A 13,619-nucleotide genomic window follows, 5' to 3' on the forward strand; every position below is an offset into this window, starting at 1 on the left:
CAATATTCTGAAGAAAAATTGGGAAGTGGTCACTCCCACAAAGATCATCATTTACCCTCCAGTCATAGTCAAGTAAAATGGATGGATGGCATAATGATAGATCAATGTGGGTACGAGAGCCTGTAGCAGGGTGTAAATAAGTAGGGGTATTGTTGTTAAAAAGGCACAAGTTGTTTTTATCTATAAATTCCTCAATACGTCTTCCTCTCTCGTCTGTGTTGGGAGAGCCCCACAGGCTATTATGACCATTAAAATCACCGAGGATTATGAATGGTGTTGGGAGCTGGGAGACGAGATTATTGAGTTGCTCACAAGTGAAAACAATACTCGGAGGGAGATAATTGGATTCAGCAAATATGCAAGATCGTCTAACAGAAGAAAAAATAATTCGCATCTGTGATTTCCTGGCAGACTTTAAGGGAGAAAGTCGATCTCCTAAGTCTGTTAGGTCATTTAAATTTTGCTAGTCGTGTTGTTCCGCATGGTCGTTTTTTATGTCATATTTGGTAAGTTAAAGAACGGCATCATCACATATTAAACTATCAAAAGAATGTAGACTAGACCTGGAAATGTGGTTCATATTGTAAACACAGTGGAATGGTGTGTCATTTTTTCTTCATTATAATGTTATCTGTGCAGCAGACATGCATTTATACACTGATGCTACAAATAGAGCATTTGGAGGTATTTATGGCAACAAATGGTTCCAGGGCAGCTTCCCAGATGACTTGACTACAGAGGGAGAAATAATTGCAATGGCACTTTACCCTATTGTGATGACATGCGTGTTTTGAGGACAAGAATGGGCTTAGAAACGGATAGTAATCCATTAACAATGATATCTACTGTAGACATGTTATCACATATGATTCCAGGTCATACATTTAAACAAACTTGGTAGCCCTTGATCCTAGTATGCTACTGACTAAATATCCCCCTGGGCGTTTTGGTTTTTAGCTCGCCTGGCACGAAGTGCCAAGTGAGCTTATGTCGTGGTGCTGCGTCCGTCGTCCGTCCCTCCGACGCCCGGCGTCAATATTTTACTTTAAACGACTTCTTCTGAATAATCGAAAGGCCTAGGGTGATGATATTTAGCCAGAAGCAAACTGGGATGAAGGGCTACAAAGTTTGTTCAAATAAATGACCTTCATCTGTTTCAAGGTCACAGGGGTCAAATATGCTAGAAACTTTAAACAACTTCTAAACAAGAGGCCCAATGGGCCTGCATCGCTCACCTGGTATAAAACTCACACTTGTAACCTTAAAAGTGATCTAAACATTTTTTCTGGTGTCGGACATCAAAAGGAAAAGGCTGAAATGCCCGCTGCATATTTTGTCAGGTACTAGAAAGATACATTGTGTAAGAGGAGTCCAGTCTGGTGTTATTGAATTGAAAAACCTGTCTTGCTTTTGCAGGGTTTGTGTAGGCGAAAATAACGCTACTTCTCGATGTGAAAATGAAATGGCTTCCATTGTTGAACCTTTCAGACAACATGATTTGGTTATCAAGAGATTACCTACAACTGCCAACAATTCTAGTCAGGATTTGCCAGATCTTAGTCCAAGTTATTCACAGAAATTAGATGTCAGCAGTGATGTAGAACTGTTCGAGGTGGAAGAAATGATGAAATCCCGATGTGACAACAAGAAGTCCAGAAGCCTAAAGTAAAGACCTATCAGGTGCAAAACGATGCAGTTACAAAGAAACAGATACGAAGCAGTGCCCGCATAGCAGCTGGTACAAGAAAGGAAATACAAAATGAAATTATGTAATTATTCTATCTAGACATAAATGAGCAAGTTTGATTTCATGTAGGATAAATGAAATCTCCCCCACTTGCTCATCCTTTTCTTCTTTGCCCAACACTTTGAATTCACCATCTGGGGTTGTTGGAATGGGGGGTACAATTTTACCGGGCTAACGCCCCTAGGGAGATCTATGCCCAATTTTTTCTTAGGAATTGGCTTTTTTCTATGTTCTCTTCCCCCGCCCCCCCNCTTCTGTCGGTTATAATTTTATGTCCGAGTTTGATATTTAAATTAATGTTATATTAAAAAGGAATCATGTGAAAATTTATCCCTTTTTAATATGGAAAAAAGTGTTTTGTTCAACCATAGTTTTTTGAATGAGGTCAATTGATGTTTGATCAATAGTCCAATTGTCTATATGTTTTAAACATATCTGAATATGCGCAACAAAAAATACATTTTTTTTGCTGTATTTGTTATGCTTAAATGCAGTCCAATGAATTGCTGAGTAATACATTTCCCTTTCTTTCATTTGAACAGTTTGTAACAGGATGCATCTATCAAAAAGGAGTCTGTCAAATATCACAAGGAGTCTGTAAACCATGACAGAGCTGTGTTGGCGAAGAGTGCTGCTTTAAGGAAGGCAACCAATAAGGCAAGCCCGATAGAGGAAGATGGATGATGCAACCCTTACAAGGATGCGTAAGCTGTTCCGTACTGCATATTATATAGCAAAACATGAGCGACCATTTACAGATTTTCAAGACCTTCTCCAATTACAGAACCTAAATGGCATCAAGATGGGAATTACTTATTGTAATGACAAAGCCGGACAGGACTTTAGTAGTCAAATTGCATCATCATATTTCGACGACCTCAAAAGCCTCCTTGAACACTGTGACTACTTCAGTATTTACACCGATGGCTCCACGGACAGGTCAGAAAGTGAAAAAGAGCTGATTATGGTAAAAGTCCTTGATGACTAATATCCAAAAATACAACTACAAGCAGAAACTGGTGGGATTTTGCTCTGGTGGCGCATCTGTCATGATGGGTGCGAGGAAAGGCGTTATTAAACTGTTGAAAGACAGTGGGAATGCTGATTGGATTCTGTTAGTCTGGTGCATTGCACACCGTCTGGAACTTGCCCTGAAGGACACCTTTAAAGCGACCTACATGGAAAAGGTAACAGAGCTACTGACAAGTATCCACTATTTTTATAAAGGGTCAGCTAAAAGATTTGTTTGTTTGTTTGATTTTTTTTAACGTCCTATTAACAGCAGCTAAAAGAAACAAGGAGGCTGGTGACATCGCATCAATCATGGAAGAGCAGTTCATGAAACCTGAAAAGGCAAATGGGACAAGATGGGTGGACCATAAGCTGCGCACAATTTCCAAACTTATCGTAAACTTAGGGCCAAAACCAAGGGCATTATCAACAAGCTGCTGCAATATAAATTTATTTGGTACCTGCATTTCATGAAAGACCTTCTGAATGAAATTGCAAAAGTGAGTCTTTTGTTCCAAAGGGAGAACATCAATGTGTCATCAGAAGTAGCGAAACTTCAGAGTGTTCAGGTCACGCTCTACAACATATTTGAAGATGGTCACAAGGGGGAAAGCATGGAAGAATTGTTTGTGGACAAGCTGGAAGGAGAAAGCGTTTATGAAGGACAGCAGCTCAGAAACCACATATCAGAAGCAACTCTGGAGAGGGAGAGAAAACAACTAGTGCAGGCTACACTAGATTGCATGCATACCAGATTTGAGAATCTGCATACTGATCCTGTCTATTTGGCATGTCATGCGTTCGACTACAAGACAAGACAAGAAAAACGTTGCTGCTCTCCTGTAATATGGAGCAGAAGACACCAAGGTCATCCAGAGGCACTTCGCCACAATCCTCAACGATGCTGGCTGTGATATGATCTGAAGCTATGTGTGTCTCGTAATGACAACTACAGGCAGGCCCATCCCCTGAGTGTTTGGCAGCGAATGAGCCAGGAAGATGTAGGGCGAGGTGACTTCCAGAACATTCTTAAGGTCATCCACATCACCGAGATCTACCCTCTGCCAAACGCAGCATGTGAGAGGGGTTTCTCTACAATGAAGCGGATCAAGGTTGACTGGAGATGCAGACTTTCGCCAGAAACTCTCGACAAGCTGGTCAGGATTTCCATTGAAGGGCCGAAGGTTACAGACTTTGATCCCAAGCCTGCCGTCAGGAGATGGTGGCAAGAAGGCCAAAGGATCAGAAGACCAAATACAGTGCCATATGGACCAAGGCAATGATTCAAATTCAAGGGCGGATTCAAGACTTCATGTGCCTGCTGATATTGAGTGTGTACAAAACTACCTTTGGGCTGAATATCCCTTTTTATTCCCATTTTTAAATGCATTCTATTATTTTTGAAATATATAATATATACAGTTTAACATTTAAACTAGTATTATATTTTGTTATAAACATTACATTTAGCCTCGTTTTACTGCATAAATATACCAAATATAAAACTCATTTAAGACCAAAGCGTGTACATCTTAATTCTAGAAGTAATGGTTGAAAAAGGTGATTAATTTCTTTTATTTCAAATGTTCAGTGTTGGGATATTATAATTCAAAACAAAAAGAGTAAAATAACAAACGCCTAAATGCAGGCAATTAACCAACGTAGCTCGTTAAAAATAATTATATTGCAAGTGACCGTTTTTGTCAAAATGGGAACTTCATGCATTTTAGCAAAAATCATCAATATCATGACTGCAAAAAGAATAAGCCCGCAAGCTACTTTTTGTTGATTATAGATAATAAAAAAAAATCATGTCATTTTACAAAACAACATATAACTATTATGATTGATTGTACACATCAAATATTCTTGAATAATTAATCATACAAGTAAGTAGCATATTCATATTATATAGAGACTAAGTAAAGTAATACATGTACATGTAGACTAAGATGTGTCTGTTAAATTAATTATATTAAAAGAATACATTTCAGGCGGCCATTTTGTTTGTTAACATATTCCTAAACCTGAAACAGGCAGTTGTAATTATAGTCGAGCAGTTGTAACTAAGCCTATATAATTACACTTGCCCTCTAACACTGTTGTAATATGACGGCGCGGGGGCAAATGTAAATACAGAATATTCTTTACTTATTGTCCTTTGTAGAAGGAAACATGATTATTTACTTCCCAAAGTTTATTCCTGTTTCACGAGGGTTGATTGGAAACAATTTAACATGTTTCCTACTACAAGGGCAATACATATTTAATCATACCAATATAACAATTACGTAAAAAGTAAAGATCATCAGGACTAATCGCCAGCCATCATTTGTTGTTGTCCGTGTTGATTGTGCAGTGCATTCGTTTTTCAAGGATTAGATGTTTACGCACTCGCATTGTAACCCACGATGTGAATCAACCAAGTTGTCATCAATGTAAATAATACGTTTGGTATCGTTGGCCATATTGATAGGTCGATGCATGCGTTAATCTGACCGAGATTCCGAAACCAGAAATGCTTTCACGAAGGTTTTTGCGCGCTTTTCAACTGTACATGACGTTCGATTAGAATAGCATGTCTCTATTAACAAAAGAGGAGGTAGAAGAAGCAGCAACCAAATTGAAAATTACCAGCGTCAAAGGAGATTTTTTTCTCTGTTTTTGGGACGATGATACGTTTGGCGTAGTAAACAAGTCGGAACTGATTAACGTGGCAGCTTCAGAACTGCAAGAGGACGTGTATGGTATCACATGCGAGGTATTGTATGGCCAGGGGAAATTCCGTCTCACGCTGTTATTTAGAGGCAAGCATAAATATTGAACATTTATTCTCATTCTGTTCTGTTAATGCGGGGGTAATGTCGTGGAATGAACTGGATACTCGGGATTATGAAGGGTCCAATCCCAGGTCTTGTTCGTTGCAGTGTATTTATAAGCCAGTTTGTGTATTTCACCCAGACTCATGCAATTAATTGTTATAAAAGTTTGGAATATATATTAGTTTTCAACAAAATAAAAGAAGAATGGGAGCAGTTTGGTACTCATGCATCAAGACCAGTGTAAATTAGGTTTGTTAGAAATACTATGACTACACTGTACACATGTGAATCAACACATTTCAGAAATTTGAAAAATATATTGCGGTCTTGATGAAAATAAATCGATCTACAATAATTGCTAGTCAACTATGATAAAGCTGGCCCGAAGGGATTACGCCTGGGAAACCACGACAGTGGTATATGTACCAGCGGTTAACTCCACTCCTGACATATGCATGCATGTAAATATCATAATAACCATGCCCGTATAAAAATATTATGTTTGATTTTATAAAGATTGTTTATTTTAATTTAATACAAATTTATTTAATATTAATTAATTGTTATTTCCTGAATCAGATGAAGAAGGACTATTCCGTCTAGCAGACAGACTAAATGGTTTAAGAAGAAAAAATGCCAAGACCCAGCTTACATCATACTTACATGAAAGTCTTTGGTTTCACAGATTTGTAATATTGACTCCATAATTATGATTATACTATCTTAATTAGCAGGTCAATATTCTTTTAATTTGACGTCACATCAATTAATTGTATAGCCAAATAGTCAAAATACTCTGGCAAATGCAACAGTTTTATCTTGATATTTTTAAAAACAGCATAATTTTCTAACTAATGTAATTGTTTTTTAAGGACTTTCATTTCAGTACATTTGGAGATGTGGATCAGAAACCATGAATTATAAAAGTGCTAGTGTGAGGCATAAAGAACATTTACATAAGTGTACAGTAACACTGTAAAAGTCAATTCATTCTAAACTTGTTTAAAATCATTCCTTTTAGTTTTTATCTAATAAAGATCATTATGAGAAATCATTGTTAAGTGTTAGTTTAGCAGGCAACTTATTTTTATTATGAAAATATGATATCATAAGTACACATATCAACTTCATACTTTTACAACTGAATATGTATCTGAAAACTTAACCAAAATTTGTATGTGAAAAATTCCTGACCCGTCCACTACCTGAAACAGTAACTATGCACTGGGGACAGATGTTATAAACATATATGCATACTACGGCTTTGATCAATAACATTTTCTTGAAAAAAATGTACCTTAGGGAAATTTAAAAAAAATCAGATGGAATAGACCTAACAATAATAAATAGGTTTTTTTATTATTAAAAAAAAGTCAGTGGGAGATTTGGGCCCTGCTATACCATCACTCTAAATGACTGAGCTACCTGGTCAATAGAAGTTCCCTGACCCAACTGTGCTTGAGTTATATCTATATATGCAACTTTTTATTTTCAAATTTCAGGTTCAAAACGGAAAGAGGAATATGTTGGAAAGTCATCAAAAAAAAGCTTTCTAAACAAGGTTATTAAACTCAACAGTTTCATATTTCTTCGGCGCTTTAATTTGCTTTTTTGTTTTTTGTTTTTTGGAAACTGGTTGCGAAATGGTGTCATAATAATTCAGTCACACTTTCTTTTTTTTTATAAAGAGAACGCAATGTATCAACCAATTAAAAAGCATTCCTGAATAGTAATACTGCATACAGATATATAGCACATATGGTATTAATTATGCAATTATCTGCCTTGCTATTTTTCTGGATTTTTTTAAGAAACTAATAAAACAGCCATCCTCCAGGTGTGATCCTTGATATATACACAACATTTATTACAAGATTGAAGGGAAACAAAGAATCCTCACTACAAAGGCAATAAATATGCAGTAATTCTAGTTAAATTGTAAAACTCAACTTTAAATTTTTAGATCACCTGAGACAATGTCTAAAGTGAACTATTGCGATCGCCTTTTGTCCGTCGTCGTCCGTCCGTAAACAATTTACATTTTCAACTTCCTCTCCAAAACCCCTGAACCAATTTCAATGAAATTTTGCAGGGACCTTCCATGGACAAAGGTCAAAGGAATGAAAGGATTTGTTCCATATTTGGTCTGAAGCATCCTTGGGTGAAGGGGAACTAATTTTGTATAAACCGTGGGTCTAGTATCATGACTCTAGTCCAAATGGTTTTAACATATTTGACCCATGTGACCTTGAAACTTGGTCAAGGTCATTATAATGAGGAAACCGTATGGCACTCCATATCGGGTACCTAATGACCAAATATCATGTAATATAACCTCCAGTTCTCTAAAAGACATCGTTCAAAAGAAAGAGTTAACGGACGGACGACGGACGCCGCAGGCCAGGTGAGCTAAACATGGTACGATAATATGATAAGTGTGTTTTTATGCATTTTTTAAAAAACCTACTAAAACTAAACTTCATCATAGACAACAACTCCCTCACACAAATAACGACAAAGCCCACCAGAGGAAACCACATACTCGACCTGACACTTACAAACAGACCATCAATCATTAACAAGACTGAAACCACACCACCTATAGGTAAATCTGACCACGACATAATCTACACTGAAATTGACGTTCGACTGAAAAGAATAAGAAGAGAACCTAGAAACATATACCTCTACAACAAATCTGACTGGAACGACCTCACACTTCTAAACACAAAACTAAACGAACAACCTAACCAAACTGCAGACAATCTTTGGAACATGTTCAAAACAACACTTGCTAATTCAGTCACCAAAACGAACCCAGCACACCCTCGCCTAGCAAAAATTCAATTGCAAAAAACTATTCTCCTACATAAAAACCACAAGAAAAGAAAACACTGATATAACCGCATTAAGAAAAGACGGGACAATTATTAACTGACACTACATGCAAGGCAAACATACTAAACGAACAATTTGAATCTGCCTTCAACACAGAACAGGACTGCCCCATACCAGACAAAGGACCTTCTCCACACCCTCTCATGCCAGAAATACACATTACAGAACAAGGCATCTACAAACTACTCAATAAAATCAACCCACATAAAGCAACAGGACCTGACAATATTCACGGCAGAATACTCAAAGAATTAAGTGACACCACAGCACCCATTCTCACAAAAAATCTTCACCCGCTCACTCACTACAGGAACGCTACAATCAGATTGGAAACACGCAAACGTCAACCCAGTATACAAAAAAGGAGAAAAGTACAATCCAACAAATTACAGACCAATTTCAATTACCTGCATCACATGTAAACTTATGGAACACATCATAACAAGCGCCAAAATGACACACCTGGACAACAATAACATATTATATGACCTACAACACGGCTTTAGATCCTCCAGATCCTGCGAAACACAGCTCACCACATTCATACACGACCTCGCATCAAACAACAACATCAACAAACAGACAGACATCATCATTATGGACTTTGCCAAAGCTTTCGACAAAGTCCCACACAAACGACTACAATACAAACTCAAATACTACGGGATAACAGGGAACACACGCATGGATTACAGACTTTTTTTTCATTTCGCACCCAAACAGTAGTACTCGAGGGCAAACAATCAGATAAAATACAAGTAACCTCTGGGGTCCCTCAAGGAACCTGTTTGGGCCCCCTCCTCTTCCTCATCTACATAAATGACTTCGACGAATACATGAAATACAGCTCACTTAGACTATTTGCAGATGACAGCATAATATACAAGACAATAAACAACAAATAAGACACATTAAAACTACAACACGACCTCGATGCAGCAGGACAATGGGAGACGGACTGGCTAATGCAATTTCACCCCGACAAATGTAACATACTTAACATTACACCGAAACGCAACAAAATACACCATGATTACAAACTCCACAACCACACATTACACAAAGTAGAAACAAGCAAATACTTAGGACTAACCCTACAAAACAACCTACGATGGGACAAACACATAAACAATATCACAGCCAATGCCAATAGGTCCCTAGGTTTTCTCAAACGCAACCTGAAAATAAACTCACCACATATAAAAGAGCACTAGTTAGGCCTAAACTTGAATACTGCTCTTCCATTTGGGATCCACACAACACAAACCAAATTAAACAAATAGAAAAACACAACGAAGAGCAGCACGCTACGTACAAAACAGATACCACAACACTAGTTCCGTAACAGACATGATCCACGCACTTCAATGGCCAACACTACAAACACGACGCTTATACACTAGAATTATCCTTTTTTACAAAATTATACACAGAATCGTAGCTTTCAACCCAACACATATACTCACACCTGTAGACCCCCGCACCAGACAGGTACACCCGTACGCATACAAACACATATCTGCTACAAAGGACACCTACAAATACTCATTCTTCCCACACACAGTAACACAATGGAATCTCCTTCCCTAAGCAGCAGTCCAATGCACAACACTAGAGGACTTCAAGGCACACTTACCCTACACAGTATGGACGGCCGTTTTAGGATAAAATACATAAACTACTTAAGTGCAAAATATTTGCACTTAAGTGAAAAAAACTGGACATAATGGCAAAAACTTTTTCACTTAAGTGCAAATATTTTGCACTTAAGTACTAGGTACTTAACGCAAAAATACGTCTTTTGTCATTATGTAGTAATCTGTTTACATTATGTACCTTCGCACTTAAGTACAAAAGATTTCCTCTTATCCCTCTTGTCACAATGGATGGTTCCGTTTACCGATGTATTGCGCATGGCCCAGAGGCCAAAATGGCGGCGGAGGTTGAGGTGATTCCGGTAGGCTTATTAGAATTTATCGCGAATGTTAGTTACTGCGACTATCATTGGAATTGTCATGTAGGAAAATTTGGACAGACGTTAAAAGGCAAACATGTTGCATGGATTCACGACAGAAATGCAATGGTTGGCAGCATATTAATTGGCAAACTACACAGACTCGCAACGGCCAGCGTAACCTGAATCCTGCGTCATACCACGGACTTAGATACGAAGGCAAATGATGTCACTTTAGCGGTGTAACAATATTGGTTACTAAAATCATGACAACTTGTGGCGAAATGATGATAAGACGTAAACCCATAGGCCTACCACAGACCTTAAACGATAAATGAATGAGCATTAACATAAGCTGATAGTTTTATGTAACTGTACTTTTTAAAAATCTAGAAGAGCATTAAAACAAATCGCACATGCACTTCCTGTTCTGTTCATTTTTTGCCTTCAAATTAACATTTATAATAGTCTAATTTCTGTTTTATATAGGTGAAGGGCTTGTTTACCCATGACTTCATGGATGGGAAATCTTCAATGGTTATCTTTCCCCAGTGTGGTATTGACATCTTGTTTTGGACATCTTTTCTGCCTCTTTGCAACTTCAGTTACTATCAGGAGTCGACAACTAGACAATGGATCAGTTATTGTTACATTGTAGATCCACTAATGAAGGTTTGCGACAGCTTTTATATGCCACTATGGAGAACATGGAGATCTAGATCAATGCAACAACTTGTGCCATTGTACCTTGCTGTGTTTGTTCCATAGGTGAATTGTCAGCTGAATGACTTTGGTCATGTAACGGACCTGCTCAAAATCCAGGTGGACTCCAGATCTAGAGCAGCTATGAATGTTTGAGCTGACTGAGGAAATGGGCAACCATGTAATAATCATAGTATTTCAGTTACATCACGTGTAAAATATCTTGGTATATATATTAACAACTTGTTATCTGGTGAAGAGATTGTTGATTCCATAATTAAAAATGTTAATCAGAGATTAAAATTTCTGTATAGGTATAGTAGTCCTTCAAATCCAGGAAGACCTTGTGCTCTGCGCTTATTCTATGCCACTTTGTCTATGCAAGTGCTAGTTGGTATGAAGGACTGTCAAAAAAAATTGAAAAAAATCTACAAGTGGCACAAAACAAGGTGATAAGATTTATATTAAATGTACATAATAGACACAGTTTGTCATACCAAGATTTTAGTTGTGTAAACATACTGGATATCAATACCAGGGCAAGGTAACTTAGACTTAACCATATGTTCAATATTTTCCATGGAAAAGATCCTCAATATATATACATGTATACATTTTTTAACAGGAATCAATGTCCGTATATATATATATAGTATTCGCTCAAATCTATGTAATTTTATTGTAATGGTAGAAGAAAAGGATTATGTGTACTTTTAAACTGACCATCATGTTCTAATGGAATAGCAGTTTATTTTATGAATGATGTCCACAAATGTATCAACTAATGTATAACACCAATATTCAATTTTAAAATTGTACTTGAGTTTCTTTTAAAGGACCCCAATGGAAATAAGCTTTTAGCTTTTGGGGTTATTCTAGGTAAAAGGCTGCAATTTCGGTTAAAATTCTAATCTATTGATCTCATATATTAACTAGTGCTCAATGTTGTTATTTTAAGGTACAAGTACTGTCGCAAAATTGAATGTTGTACTGTACTCTACTCTGTGATATTTATGTATTGTAATATGCCTATTTTACCTGAATAAATATTATTATTACCCTTTATGACTGTCTGTGAAGAAGTTCGATAATGTGTTTTCTCTACATTACCTGTGATTTTTCGCTAGAGAATGTTAATGATAACATCCATGAAAGTTAATTGTGGTCCAGAGTGAACATTTATACAGTAACTGATACAGTAGTGGCACACCCCTTAATTTGCAAACGGCTGAGATGATGTGTGGGGCTTGTACAAGTCTAGTCATTGTAATGAAAAGGGAGCCAACTCGACTCTTGTATATTTTTGACCTAGTTTTTATCATTAGAAAAGGACTAGTCCTTAAGGAGGCTCCACCCTTTCGCAATTAGCCATCAGAATTCAATGAAAGTTTCACATGATGGTTATGTCATTATGTAGAGATGATTTTATGAAAATCTATGCATTCCGATAAACTGGGGATTTATTTGTAAAAAATACCGAAAAATTGATCTTTAGTCAAATTCAACACTTTCACATTTTTTGAGCGTGTGGCATTGTTCAAAACTATTATAGCAATAAAATAATGAAAACAAACATTGCTAATCAACCCTACAAATATTTTATTTATCATAAAATATCTACAACATGTTACAAAAAGCGTTTTTTATTGAAACTATATGGATAAAAGTTACTAAATACAAGCCAAAATCAAACAGGACACATAGTTACATACAACAAGAGGCCCATGGGCCTTAACGGTCACCTGAGTATACAGTATTTTTGTTTGTTTGTTGAAATATGTACCAATTTGAGTAAAAAATAGTATAATGTTAACTTAACTTTGNATGATTTTTAATATACCAAAATCGACGGAAATAAATAAAATTACTATATTTATTTGTCAATTTACTGTTCTTTTATGGAACAAAATTACTCTCAATCATGTTCACTTTGGACATCATTCAATAGCCTGCTTACGCATGGTATATTAACATGTCAGGTACATATGTAACCATTGGCTATCGCATGGTATGCCGTTATTACGTGCACGCACATGCACTTGCATTTTATAGGGATCTTGATATTTTACAAACCACTATTTTTCACAGAGTTATTGTAATTGCATTTGTGAACCAATTTATCTGACAGAGCGTAACTCGCTCGACAACAAAAGTCGTAGCGACCAAGAGCTTTTGAACTACTGTTAGCATGTGATACGTACAGGTGAGGTCGGTAAACAAAACACATCAGTCTGCATTCCAGGCGCCTCATATACGACCTTCTTGAAGTCGTCTGATCGTATGTCAGTGTTTTCACGTGTGTTAATTAATTTCTTTGTATCATGAGCTTTATTGCTGAAGTACGTGTGATTACACATTTCCAAGTTAAGTCTAGATATCGGGTGTTGACATATCACGTCACGCACGTGTACTATTGTTTACCCGGTGTTACTATAATTTACACTACGGTAATGGAATGCCCGATACGCAATACGGAAATGACGAC

Source organism: Mizuhopecten yessoensis, unplaced genomic scaffold, assembly GCF_002113885.1.
Source record: "Mizuhopecten yessoensis strain PY_sf001 unplaced genomic scaffold, ASM211388v2 scaffold6263, whole genome shotgun sequence".
Classification (NCBI taxonomy): domain Eukaryota; kingdom Metazoa; phylum Mollusca; class Bivalvia; order Pectinida; family Pectinidae; genus Mizuhopecten; species Mizuhopecten yessoensis.